General features: G+C 48.1%; 1 long non-coding RNA gene across 3 annotated transcripts in view; it reads left to right on the top strand.

Moving 5' to 3' along the window:
- LOC106006710 overlaps nt 1-12,343 on the top strand; it is a 34,713-nt gene that overhangs the window by 945 nt on the left and 21,425 nt on the right. The window contains exons 2-5 of one of the 3 annotated variants that reach the window (XR_001180982.2): nt 4,488-4,613; nt 5,714-6,849; nt 7,016-7,174; nt 9,647-10,772. This is a non-coding gene — a long non-coding RNA (uncharacterized LOC106006710). Of the gene's footprint in view, nt 1-4,487; nt 4,614-5,713; nt 7,175-9,646; nt 11,005-12,343 lie in introns of those variants that run through there. The other 2 variants (XR_006605253.1, XR_006605254.1) reach the window with 2 other exon arrangements.

Here is a 12,343-nt window from a genome sequence, read left to right on the forward strand (position 1 = left end):
AGATGCCTTCGACCTCCAGCCCCAGGACCAGGAACACCCAGCTTGTTCTTGGTCCCTCTCCTTCCTGGCAGGGCCTCCCCTTCAGCCCCTCCCCTGCTGTCCTGTGCAGGACCCAAGTCTACCAGGCCCCTTCCTTGCCCTGATCAGGTCCTTTTGTGAAGTCTCATACCCTCCCTATGGTTAAGAGGTAAGGGTGTACCTTCTGGAGGCCATTCCTTGACCCCCCAGGATGCAAGACCATATCTGTAGGTCCTTCTGTTCTCTACTCTAGGTGAGGAGACCAAGGCTCAGAGGAGACCTGTCCTAGGTTGTATGACTCTTAGATAGGAGGCCCAGGACTCAAGCTCTAGTCTTGCTGAGTCCACAGGGCATACTGCTCCTTCTAGATGCTTCTGTCTGGTTGTCCCACACAGACAGACTTGCTCCTGAGTGCAGAGTTCTGGAGGGTGACTCTCCGGAGGCTATATTTTTATAATGCTCCTCAGGTGATTCCCTCCACAGCTGGGAGATTCCTGACTCATCCATAGCCTCCTTGACTAAGAGGGATATAAGGTCTAGAGCAACAGAGTCACCCTGGTGACAGTCTCTGGACCACCTCCAAAGGAGTGCACTGCCAGCTTGTGACTGGTGGTGGGTGGGGGTGAGAGACTGGGGCTGGGACCTCTGGTGACTCACTGGGCAGGTTCTAGGAGGCTCTGCTCCCTCCCTCCCCCAGATGAGGTTGGCATTGGCTGACTGCGTAGCTGGTGATGGTGGGAGAGCATGATTTCATCACAGGAAGTGGTCTTGTCTTCTGGAGGTGGAAGCAAGCAGACCGACTTCCTTTCTCCTTTTCTGTTTCTTCCCCAGATCTCACAGTTTTTTTCCACTCTTCTCCCAGCCCAGCCAGTCTGCCCCTGCCCTTTCCCTGTGTCTGCAATTCTTACATTTCCTGCCAGGCCAGAGAAGAGAGATTTTGCATTTTCATGGAATGGTTTTATCTGACCAGGCCTTAAACACCCATTGCCTCATTTCCAGCTTTAAAATATTGTGTGGTGAATGTATTTTCACCAATAGTAAATTGAGGCACCATTAAGAATCCGAACCTTAATGTCATGGAGTCCTCTGGGCTGTGGAAGGTGGTTGGGCGAATGGTAACAGTTGGAAAAGCGGACAAAAGAGAAGACAAGGGACTGACTGCCTTTTTAGCAGCTCTTCTAGAGGGTGGCCTGGTCTGTCTGAGGGGTGACACCTGAGTTCCATTTCCACCCTGTCTCACTAGCTGTGGGACCTGGCTGGACAGTCTCCTTTTTGCCTGGCCACCCAAGAAGGGGGCTGGACCCCATTAGTGGGTGCCCCAGCCCATTCTGTTGGGCAACATGGCATGTTTACTAAATATGCATGTTTACTAGCTACACTTTGGTAGAGTATCTGCTATCCAGGTGCCTCGGGTCCCATTGTTCCCATATATGGTATCCCTATATGCAAGCTGCACATTTCATGTCCTGTTCAGGCCCCTGGGCCCAGCTGGATCCCCATGATGCCTGGAACTGTGAGGCACGACTTCTGCTCACAGACACTGTGCGGTTTCTGGGTCTGTTCACCCTCCCTTCTCCCAACAGCAATGAGAGTGTCCAGTAATCAGTCCTGAACTGTGGCTCTCACAGAGGGGGTTTCTGGTGGGAGGAGGGCCTGGAATTTTGTGATTCATAGATGGGCAGAGCCTAAATGCAACTCTTTAGCTCAGATGGTGGCCATAGGGGAGGGATCCGAAGCCATGTGATAAGGAGAGAGAGAGAGAGAGAGCGAGCGAGCTATAAGCTGTGGACCACATTTTGAGAATTCTACCTTAGATATTCCCCCAAGTTCTCCTAAATTTTTGTTCTCAGGTTCTCATTGGCTACATCCATCACTGCCCCTTCCCCCTCCACAGTACCTAACCCTGCTCCCGCTTTCCCCCCAAGGCCAGGAGTAAAGCAAGAGGTAAGCTCTCACTACCTCCACTAATTGGGATGGAGTTTCTAGCCCATGCAATAAGGCAAGACAAAGAAATAAAAAAATGTTCCGTGTTTTCCTAGATTCTGTGTTTATGTAATTTGGCATTTATTCATCACAGGGCAATTGTATTAACTATTTTTAAAAATTTTTCTGCATCCCTGATGCTCTGGTTCCTGTGGCCTTGCTGACTGGGGAAAGATGGTCCCTCCCAAAACTAGCCTATCTTAGAGCAAAGGGCATTCCTAGGAACATGCCTTTCATGTGCAAACTAATGAATCCAGGACCCGTCCTCCAAACCACCTCCTTTATCTAACTCTCATCCACCAAGCCAATATTTCCTCTGCCCTGAGTCAGTCCTGTGTCAGGTGCCAGAGAACTAGAGATAGTTGTAACCTGTAACCTAAAGCCCACTGGAATTAATTAAACTAGCCAATCCTAAACTGTTTCCCCTTCCTTGCTTATCTTGCCAGGGGAAAACTCACAAAAGATTCTGGTCATTTCCTTCCCCTTGGTCTTGCCTCTGCCTCTTCTAGTGCTTCCCCAGGTGGCCCTCTATGGCATGGTGTTTTCATTCTCTGCAGGAAATGTAAGTTCTAAAAACTTTCTTTCAGTATCACTACCCTCTCTGTGTCATCACTCAGTCACCTGTACAAAATAAAATCCCGTGAGTATAAGAATTGAGCCAAAAGACATCCAGATTGGAAGGAAAGAAGGAAAAATTGTTTATTAACAGGTGACTTGATGGTTTATGTAGATGGTCCAATGGAATTGACCAAAAAAGCCACTACAGCTGTAAGTGATTTAAACTAGGTCACAGGGGGCACCTGGGTGGCTCAGTGAGTTAAAGCCTCTGCCTTTGGCTCAGGTCATGATCCCAGGGTCCTGGGATTGACCCCCACATCGGGCTCTCTGCTCAGCAGGGAGCCTGCTTTCTCCTCTCTCTCTCTGCCTGCCTCTCTGCCTACTTGTGATCTCTGCCTGTCAAATAAATAAATAAAATCTTTTAAAAAAATAAATAAACTAGGTCACAGGATACAAAAGCAATATTTTATTTATTTATTAGAGAGAGAGACACAGAGCACACAAGTGGGTTTGGGACAGAGGGAGAGGAAGAAGGAGAAGCAGACTTCCTATAGAGCAAGGAACCCAATGTGGGGCTTGATGCTAAGACCCTAAGATCATGACCTGCGTTGAAGGCAGATGCTTAACTAACTGAGACACCCAGGCATCCCTCAAGTGTTTTTCTATATACTAATCACAAAAAATGGAAGTCAAATGAAAATAATACCACTTACGATAGCTTCAAAATATGAAATACTTAGAAATAAGTACCACAGAAGATGTGTAAGATCTGAACACAAAACTATAAGACATTACTGAGAGAAATTAAAGGTTAATGAATGGAGATTTCATACCTAAGTATGAACAGTATTCAATGCAGTTCAGATGTCAATTCTCCCCCCATTCATATGTACCTAGAACACAATCCCAGCCAAATCTCAGCAGGCTCTTTTGTGGAAATTGAATAGCCAATTCTAAAATTCATAGAGAGGGGCACCTGGGTGGCTCAGTGGGTTAAGCCTCTGTCTTTGGCTCAGGTCATGATCTCAGGGTCCTGGGATTGAGCCCCGCATCAGGCTCTCTGCTCGGCAGGGAGCCTGCTTCCCTTTCTCTCTCTGCCTGCCTCTCTGCCTACTTGTGATCTCTCTCTGTCAAATAAATAAACAAAATCTTTTAAAAAAATGAACATCAATTAATATATTGCACTATCTACAAAAATTAACTCAAAATGAATCATTAGCCTAAATGTAAGCCCTAAAATTATTTAAGTCAAGCAAAAAAAAAACAGGAGAAAATCTTTGTAACTTTGGGTTAGGCCCAGATGTCTTAGATTCAACACCAGAAGTATTAAAATACTGACAAATTGGAACCCCTCAAAATGAAATCTGTTCTTCAAAAGATGCCGTCAAGAAAATGTAAGGAGACACTACAGACTGGGAGACAATATTGGCAAATCACATAACTCATAAAGGATCTGTATCCCAAATATACAAAGAACCCTCAAAATTTGTGAAAAAAAAAATCCCAATTGAAAACATGAGCTAAAGATTTGAAGAGATACTTTGTCAAAGGAGACATACAGCTCACGACCACATGAAAAGATGTGTAACAGCATTAGTCATTAGGGAAATGTGAAAGAAAACCACAGTGAGATCACATCACATATCTGCTAAATGGCTCAAACTGAAAGACCAGCCAATAATAAGTGTTGGCAAGGAAATGGAGCAATTGAGGAAGTCTTACACTGCTGGTGGGAATGCACAGAGGTGCAAATATTAAGCCATTCCTTAAAAAGTTAGATATATACCTACTTCACACACACACACACACACACACACACACACCCCTCCCACTCCAACCCATTCAAGTTTGAGAACCACTGCCCTGAAGTTTGAGTCCAAGGACATGGAATTTAAAGACCTCTCTTGCCTGTTCCCTTTCCTTTTCAGGGAAATCCTGTGAGGTAAAGGAGTTTAATTCCTACCCAACAAAGGAAGAAACGAAGGCCCAGACAGGTCACCTCACTCGCTCCAGTTCCCTCCACTGGGAAGGTCTGGAGTCTGGACCATGCTCAGGTCTGTGTGTCTTTTTTTTTTTTTTTTTTGACCCTCCCCACCCCGGCCCACCGCCCACAGGTCTGTGTGCCTTGTGAGCTTGGTGCTTTCCCAAATGACGGTCCTTCTTCCTAGCTCCCGCAACAGCTTAACTTCCCCAACCTCCTGTCTCCTCCCACAGCCCTTCCTACAAAAGCCCTCCAGTGCTGCTTTCATCCAGCCGCTGGTCAATTTCTGGGGAAACAAAGGCAGCGGGGATGTGAGTGTGAGGAGAGGCAGGCCATGGAGTGATGAAAGACGACAGCGGGTCTCTGAGAACAGGGAAGAAAGAGAAACTGAGAGCCAGATCTTGATCTCTACCCTTCTGCACAGTCTGCTCCTGTGCCAAGGCTGACATCAGCACTCTGTTTACTTCCTCTTGTTTTCCATCAGAGGGAGGAGGCCAGGCTCAGAGAGGGTTTGTCCTGCCCTGGCTGGGGGCAGGCACGCAGTGAGCCCTCCAGAAATGAGAGCCCAGCCGGGAAGGGAAGACTCACCCATGTAAAGCAAGTAGAGGGAGGCCCCAGAGTTAATGTTGGAACAGGTGGGCTTCCACCTCCCACTTCCTGGGTGCTGGGTGTTTTGCTCATTTGCTATATTCTTGATGCTTTGACATCTGGGGCCTCACTGACAGGGGGAGACAGCCCTTCGCAGTGCTAGCCAGTTCCTAGAGATAGCAAAGACTTGCCCAGGAGCACGCCTTTCTTTTTATTTTATTTTAATTTTTTAAGATTTTACCTAAGAGAGAATGAGAAAGAGCATGAGTGGGGAGATGGGGAGAGGGAGAAGCAGGCCTCCCTCTCAGCAGGGATCCTGATGGGGCACTCGATCCCAGGACCCGGGGACCATGACCTGAGCTGAAGGCAGATGTCCGACCCCGGTGCCCCAGGAGCATGCCTTTCATGTGCACACCAACCAGTCTGGAACCCACAAACCACCTCTTCTGTGTGACGCTCCAGGAGGCCACTGTTCCTCTGCCGCATTCCCCCCAGACAGCCTTTCATCCGCAGAACCTGCTGAAATTATTCCCACTGGTCAGTCCTCCAGTCTGCTTATCCTGATTTGTCTTGTCTTTTCTACAGAATGATAAAGGCTCCTGTCCCTGTCTGCCCTTGACTTCCTCGGCCTCTTGACCGACCTTGGTGCCTCCCAGCATGGCCCCACCCGGAGTTCTGTGCCTCCTGTTTCTAGGGAATCTGTGAGGATACATTCTCATTGCCGTGTGTTTGTGTCTTACCACACTTGATCCAAACAGATCCAAATCCAGTTTATTCTAAACCAGTAGTAAAGTCTCCTCAGACCCCAAGAGGTAGGCAGGGTCTGTTAGATCCTCATTTTACAAGAGGAAACCGAGGTCCCATGGGAGGTTATGAACGTCACTTATGGTCCCACTGCCAGTAAATATCTGCTGGGCTGTGGGGTCTGGGCCTCTGCACGGTGCCACTTCCCCATGCAGAGACAGCAGTCGACAGGCCTCTGACCCATGTTACAGCCCCGGTTCCCTTTACTGGGTCTTCCCGCTGCACAGGGAGGAGATAAGGACAGACCGGCTTGTGCAGATTTGGGTCCCTGTTCCCCGACTTGGCGCAGGAGGCAGTCAGGGCTGACTGGTGTGGATGGAGAGAAGCAGAGAAGCCTTTGTCTTTACAGGGCGGGGATCTGGCAGTAAGGATCCCTGTGACTTTCCTGACATTATGCGTTGTTTTCTGTGTTGCCTCGTTCTGTCCCCACTCAGACCCTTTAAGGGAAGTGGCTGTTTTCCCCATTTTGCCAATGAGAAAACAGGCCGGGGGAAGGGAGGCATTTGCCACACCGCCTGCCTTCTGTGGAGTCGGCCTCTGTCACAGTCCCAGGTTTCGTGTGTTCTGTGACCGAGACTTCCTTACCTTGTCAGCCGCCTCCTCATGGCCCCTCGCTGCATTCCAGCTCCTGATCAACCCGACACACACGCCAACTGAGCTTCTAGAAGAGTGAGAGCAGACAGCAAAGTCCTGGGGGGCAGGGGCTGACCCCGGGCCTTGCTGCGCTCCCAGGCGGGGAGCAGAGAGGGGATGCTCACAGAGGAGACCGTTGTCACCCTTCCCCTCAGAGCAGTGGAGGGCGGTACATGTTGAACAAACAGCCGTCCAGAGAAGAAGCCCGGATTCGTAGCATTTGCCAATTTCATGGTGTCAAAACTCCCACAGTATGGAGTTAACTACTACCATGTGGACGGAAGGTTTGTATCCCCCAAAGGTATGTGTTGAAGCCCTAGCCCCACAGTGTGGCTGCATTCAGAGAGGGCGCCCCAAGGACATAATGAAGGTTAAAGGAATCATGGCGATGGGCTCAGGGTCCTCAGAGAAGGTGACAGCGGAGTGCTCCTTTCTCTTTCTCTCTCCAAGTGCACAGTCTGCGGGAAGGCCTCGTGAACACAGAGCAAGACGGCACCGCCTACACGCCACAGGCCATGACCTCAGAATGCAGCCTACCTTGCCAGCATCTTGACCTTGGACTTCCTGGACTCCAGAATCGAGAGAAATTCCTGATACGTAAGCTGTCAGGTCTGTAGCATCTCATTTTGGCAGCCGGAGCGGACGACTCCCCCTCCAGGGTGAAGTCACTGAATTTGAGGTCAGAAGAAACGCACAACAGCAGGTGTTTCTACCTCATTCCTGCTGTACAGACACAAGAGCATGAATGACCTCAAGAGCGTAGACCGTAGTAGTATGTGGTAGAATAAGTATGGAGGAAAGACGTTAGCAGGGAGGGATGAGCTTCCTTCTTTTTAAACATAATTTATTTGTGAGTTTGTATTTAATTTTTTTGATTATCATTTTTGTGGTGATAATACATACCTAACAAAAAAATTTACCATTTGAGCCATTTTTAAGTAGACCGCTCAGTGGCATTAAGCTCATTTACAGAGTTGTGCACACACTTAACTTTTAGGAATGCCTGTGTTCCATAAGGGCCGCACAACATTCCCCAGAATGTCCCAGTCAGCTCCAGGACCCTTCTCTCTGTGGGCTTCCGGTGGTCATCAGGGAATTTAGGAGAAAAAGCCACGAGGTGATTCTGTTTCTGTGCATTTCACAGAATTCTTTTTTTTTTTTTTTTTTTTTTAAGATTTTATTTATTCATTTGACAGAGAGAGATCACAAGTAAGCTGTTTAACATTTCACAGAATTCTAACTGAACATGAATTACGGTGGCCACGTGGGTCCTCTTCGTCTTTTTTCCCTGCCTTTATCTGTAAAAGGGTTTTAGGAATCCGAGCTGAGCGTGGGCTGGGAAGGGAACTGGCCGATGCATCTGAGCTGAGGTGGGGGCTGTGGTCCCCGCCGGCCGTGTTTATGCGTTTTGGGTTTGCAACAGCAGATGGGTGTTCCCTCACCATTCTGGAGGCCGGAGGTCCACACTCAAGGTGTCAGCGGGGTCGTGTCCCCTCTGAAGGCTCTGGGGAGGGTCCTTCCCGCCTCTGCCAGCTGCTGGAGCTCACAGGGTCTCCGGGGTCCTTGGGGGTTGGCCCCGGGCAGTCCCTGCCTCCCCCGTCTGCCTTTCAGCGGGGAGACGGGTGACCCCGAACTACCAGGTCAGACGCGGAGTGTGTCAGGGCTGGGGGCGGTCGCCAGATGGTGAGCTCCTGTGAGGAAGTGGTTTACAAACGTTTACACAACACAAGCGTGTGCTGCGGGTGAGACCAAGGAAGACCGAGAAAGAGGGAGCTCGCATCTGAGCGGGGTGCATGGGGGCGGCGACCGCCGCCAGGACCCCAGGGGGAAGGGGCTTCTGCACTCCGTCCCCAGCACTCGGTCCGTCACCGGACTTGATGAACTTGCCGTCTCTGGAGAAAAGGAATTATTCGGTCCGAGCCAAAGGCAGTGTGTCTCGGTACAAACTGGAGAAAGTCGTTTCTGAAGGCGGAGAGGGGGAGCATCTCCGCTGGCGGGATGGGGCGCTGCCTGATGCAGGACCGGCTGTGGTCAGGTTCCCTGTGCGCCGGGTCACCTTCCTTGTGGATGGTGGGTTTGCGCCTATCAGCTGTGTGAGACCCGGGCCAGAGCACAACCATAGCCCCATGCCTTAGGGCGACTATTTAAGTTATCATAATCTGCCAAATAAAATCCCTCTGCCCTGAAGAGTCTACCTTCCTAATAACACAAAGTTGAGAAATGTGTTTTTACACAAATAAAAATTAGCAAAACAAAGACAACTTTAGTGATTATTATTACAGGAGCCTGGATGCTCTGTTTCGGGTTGGCGATATTTGCAGGACGTTTAAAGATGTGGCATTTCAAGTATTACATATTTATGTTGTAAAATGGTTTTTAACTTCTCCCCATAAAATCACTAAATATGTTATAACCATTCTCGTATCATTTGTTTTGTATGGATAATAATGCCAAGTTAGACAACCTTTCCTGAATCATCGCAGTTCTGAGGTAGTTTTGTTTTATTAATCCCACCTGATGTGGGATTAATGTCCGTGGAGACAGCAATCAGTACATTTCTGAAAGCAATACTTAGATCTGGAAATGTCATGCGTTTTACCCAACAGAGGCACCAGCTGTCTGGGTTGGGGTGGTCACATCTCACAGGTTATCCTTGTTACAGAAAATATTACAAAATGTTTTAATTTTATGATCTAAATTGAGACCACTTCCATCCTGATTTTAACCATGTTTTAAAGAAAGTCTGGTAGCTTGCTTCATGCCTGATATGTCCAATTCACATATATATTACATATACGTGCATATATTTAACATGTATGCATGCACATATACGTATATGCAGAGAAAGCAAGGTAATAAGAATTGTTTAAGGTTCTGCAGTTGACTTTTGCAATGGTTAGAGCAGGCTACCCTGTATGTCTAGAACGAGGAAATGGAACATGAAGAGAGAGTGGGTGTTTGACACAACCAGGAGACAGGTGTTACCCCAAAATCTATTACCTGCAAATTACCTGAGGGAAAAATATAACAAGTTCTTTCCCCTTTTTGTTACTTACTTGTCTGCTCCTTTCCTTCATACAGGCCCATGGAAAGAGAGTCTTCTGCCTCAACAAGGCCACAACACCCCGTCCCCTCTGGCCTGGACTCAGTTCCCGCTGTGTGAGGGGGCAGGGCAGTCCGGGGGCCCGAAGGGTGATCATCTAGGGATCCCCCTTTACAGGCTCCAGGTTGCACTGGGCCCGTCCGAGGTGATGGAGTCCAGGTGTTTGTGTGTCTTTTATAAGTTCACTTGTGTGTTGAGGTTCAAGAGGTTCTAGAGCCTGAGGCCAGGTTGGGATCCCTAACTCTGGGCATGGTGCTGGTCACAGCCCCTTTCCGCACAGATACCTCCCCTCCTCTCTCTGAATTCTGGTGACTTAGCTGCTCTCTCGGGCCTGGAGATACAGCTGCCGACTTGCTGGCGTGGCCTTGGGCCTGCAGTCGGTCTCAGTAGTGTGTTCCTGCACTCGGCCTGCTCGGTCCTCTGTCAGGATTCCTTTCCTAAGCTCTCTTCCACTGCCTTCACCTGAGAGAGTCATCAGTTTCCTGCCAGGGCCGCTGGCTTCGTGAGGGGACAGAGGCACGCGGAGTGTGAATTCACCGGGAAATATGCGGCAGACATAAGGGGTGAGATGCTCCGCGGACACTGCTGAGTACGTTGGAAAATGTAGACCGGAAGAACTTTTTTTCATTCCTGGACCTGAGATCCACCAGACAAAGTAAATCCCACTAGTGCCAAGACACAAGCAAGCCTCGGACCCTCGTGGGTTAAGACAATGAACGTCAGTCCTGGATTGTGCGACATCCCAGTGGGACGGTCCTGGCCCAGGGCCCTCAGGGGGCAGCTCCTCCGTCTCTCCTCTATTTGCAGTTTCACTTGCTCTAGTGCCGCGGGGTCCTCTCCACTCACCTGGCAAATGGGGAAACAGCGCGGAAAATTGCACGACCGAGTTTTGCATCACTTCCTCTGGGGGGTAATATACATCCTTTTTCCCACGTTGCTCAGGCCAGAGATTGGTTGTCTGATCCCCACATGTCTGGGAAAGAGGCTAGGAAATGTGTTTAGGTGTGGGACCGGGATCAGGGTAAGGCAGGTGAGGCTTTCGCCTCAGATCAGAGCCTGAACAGGACTCCCAAGAAACCCAGTAGAGTTTGGAAGTTATTATCGGTGAGTTTGCTTCCACTAAACTGAGGAAGGTAAAATTATAACTAATTCTGTTTGGGGTATGAATGAAATATTTAAACTTAAAATAGTTTTCAGAGTTTGAATGACCTACTTTTTAATGTTTCAATTTTTTTTCAACTCTTTAGTGTTCTGTTAAGAATTAACCATTAAGGGGCGCCTGGGTGGTTCAGTGGGTTCAGCCACTGCCTTCGGCTTGGGTCATGATCTTGGGGTCCTGGGATCGAGCCCTGCATCGGGCTCTCTGCTTGGTGGGGAGCCTGCTTCCCCCCCGCCCCCTGCCTGCCTCTCTGCCTACTTGTGATCTCTGTCTGCCAAATAAATAAATGAAATCTTAAAAAAAAAAAAAAAAGAATTAACCATTAAGGGGCACCTGAGTAGCTCAGTGGGTTAAGTGTCTGCCTTTGGTTCAGATCATGATCTCAGGGTCCTGGGATCAAGCCCTGAGTCAGGCTCCCTGCTCAGTGGGGAGTTTGCTTCTCCCTCTGCCCCTCCCCCTGCTCATGATCTCTCTCTCTTTCAAATAAATGAAGTATTTTTTTTTAAAAGGAATTAACCATTAAAAACACATGAAACATGCATAGAGGCCCACTTTTTGTGTGTCCCGTAGGAAAAGGATCTAAGTTTTAAGGAACATACAACAATCTCAATCCTCAAATTTTATTTTTCATTCTTTGTTCCATTTTTTTTTTCATTTTTCTTCTTTAATACCAAATGCCTTTAAGAATGGACACTTCTCTGCATACAACTTTTCTTGTGTCCGAAGGTGTTGGTGTCAATATTGGTGACAGTGTTTTCCTTCTTGTTGCCTAGTCATCTGTTACTTCCCTTTTAATTAATTTATTTTTTTTTTATTCCAAGAGTTACTTAAGAGTGTGTGCCTTCCTTTCCAAGGACATATAACTAAGACTTTTTGTCCCATTAAAAAAAGGAAAGTTCTAGGGGCACCTGGGTGGCTCAGTGGGTTGGGCCTCTGCCTTCGGCTCAGGTCATGATCTCAGGGTCCTGGGATCAAGCCCCACATCGGGCTCTCTGCTCAGCAGGGAGCCTGCTTCCTCCTCTCTCTCTGCCTGCCTCTCTGCCTACTTGTGATCTCTGTCAGATAATAAAGAAAAAAATCTTAAAAAAAAAAAAAAAGGAAAGTTCTAGAAGCCATGATTCACACACCATACAATTCACTCATTTAAAGCATACAATTTGGGGTGCCTGGTCGCGGGTGGCTCCGTCCTCAGTCGGTCAAGCATCCAACTTTTGATCTCAGCTCAGGTCCTGGTATCAGGGTTGTGAGTTCAACCCTGGGCTCCACACTGGGCATAGAGCCTCCTTAAACAAACCAAACCAAACAAAACAAAGTGTACAGTCCAATGGTTCTTGGTGTATGACATTATTTCTAAAAATAATGGCAACATATCCAAAATATAAAACACTTTTTAGAGTGGAATGCAATGGCATTACTTACCCACACAACGTTGTATAATCATCACCACGATCTATGTGTAAAACGCTGTCATTCCTCCAGATAAAAACTTTCTGTTGCATGTAGATATCCAATTGTC

Source organism: Mustela putorius, unplaced genomic scaffold (genome assembly GCF_011764305.1).
Source record: "Mustela putorius furo isolate JIRA1106 unplaced genomic scaffold, ASM1176430v1.1 tig00000139_pilon_pilon_pilon, whole genome shotgun sequence".
Taxonomy (NCBI): domain Eukaryota; kingdom Metazoa; phylum Chordata; class Mammalia; order Carnivora; family Mustelidae; genus Mustela; species Mustela putorius.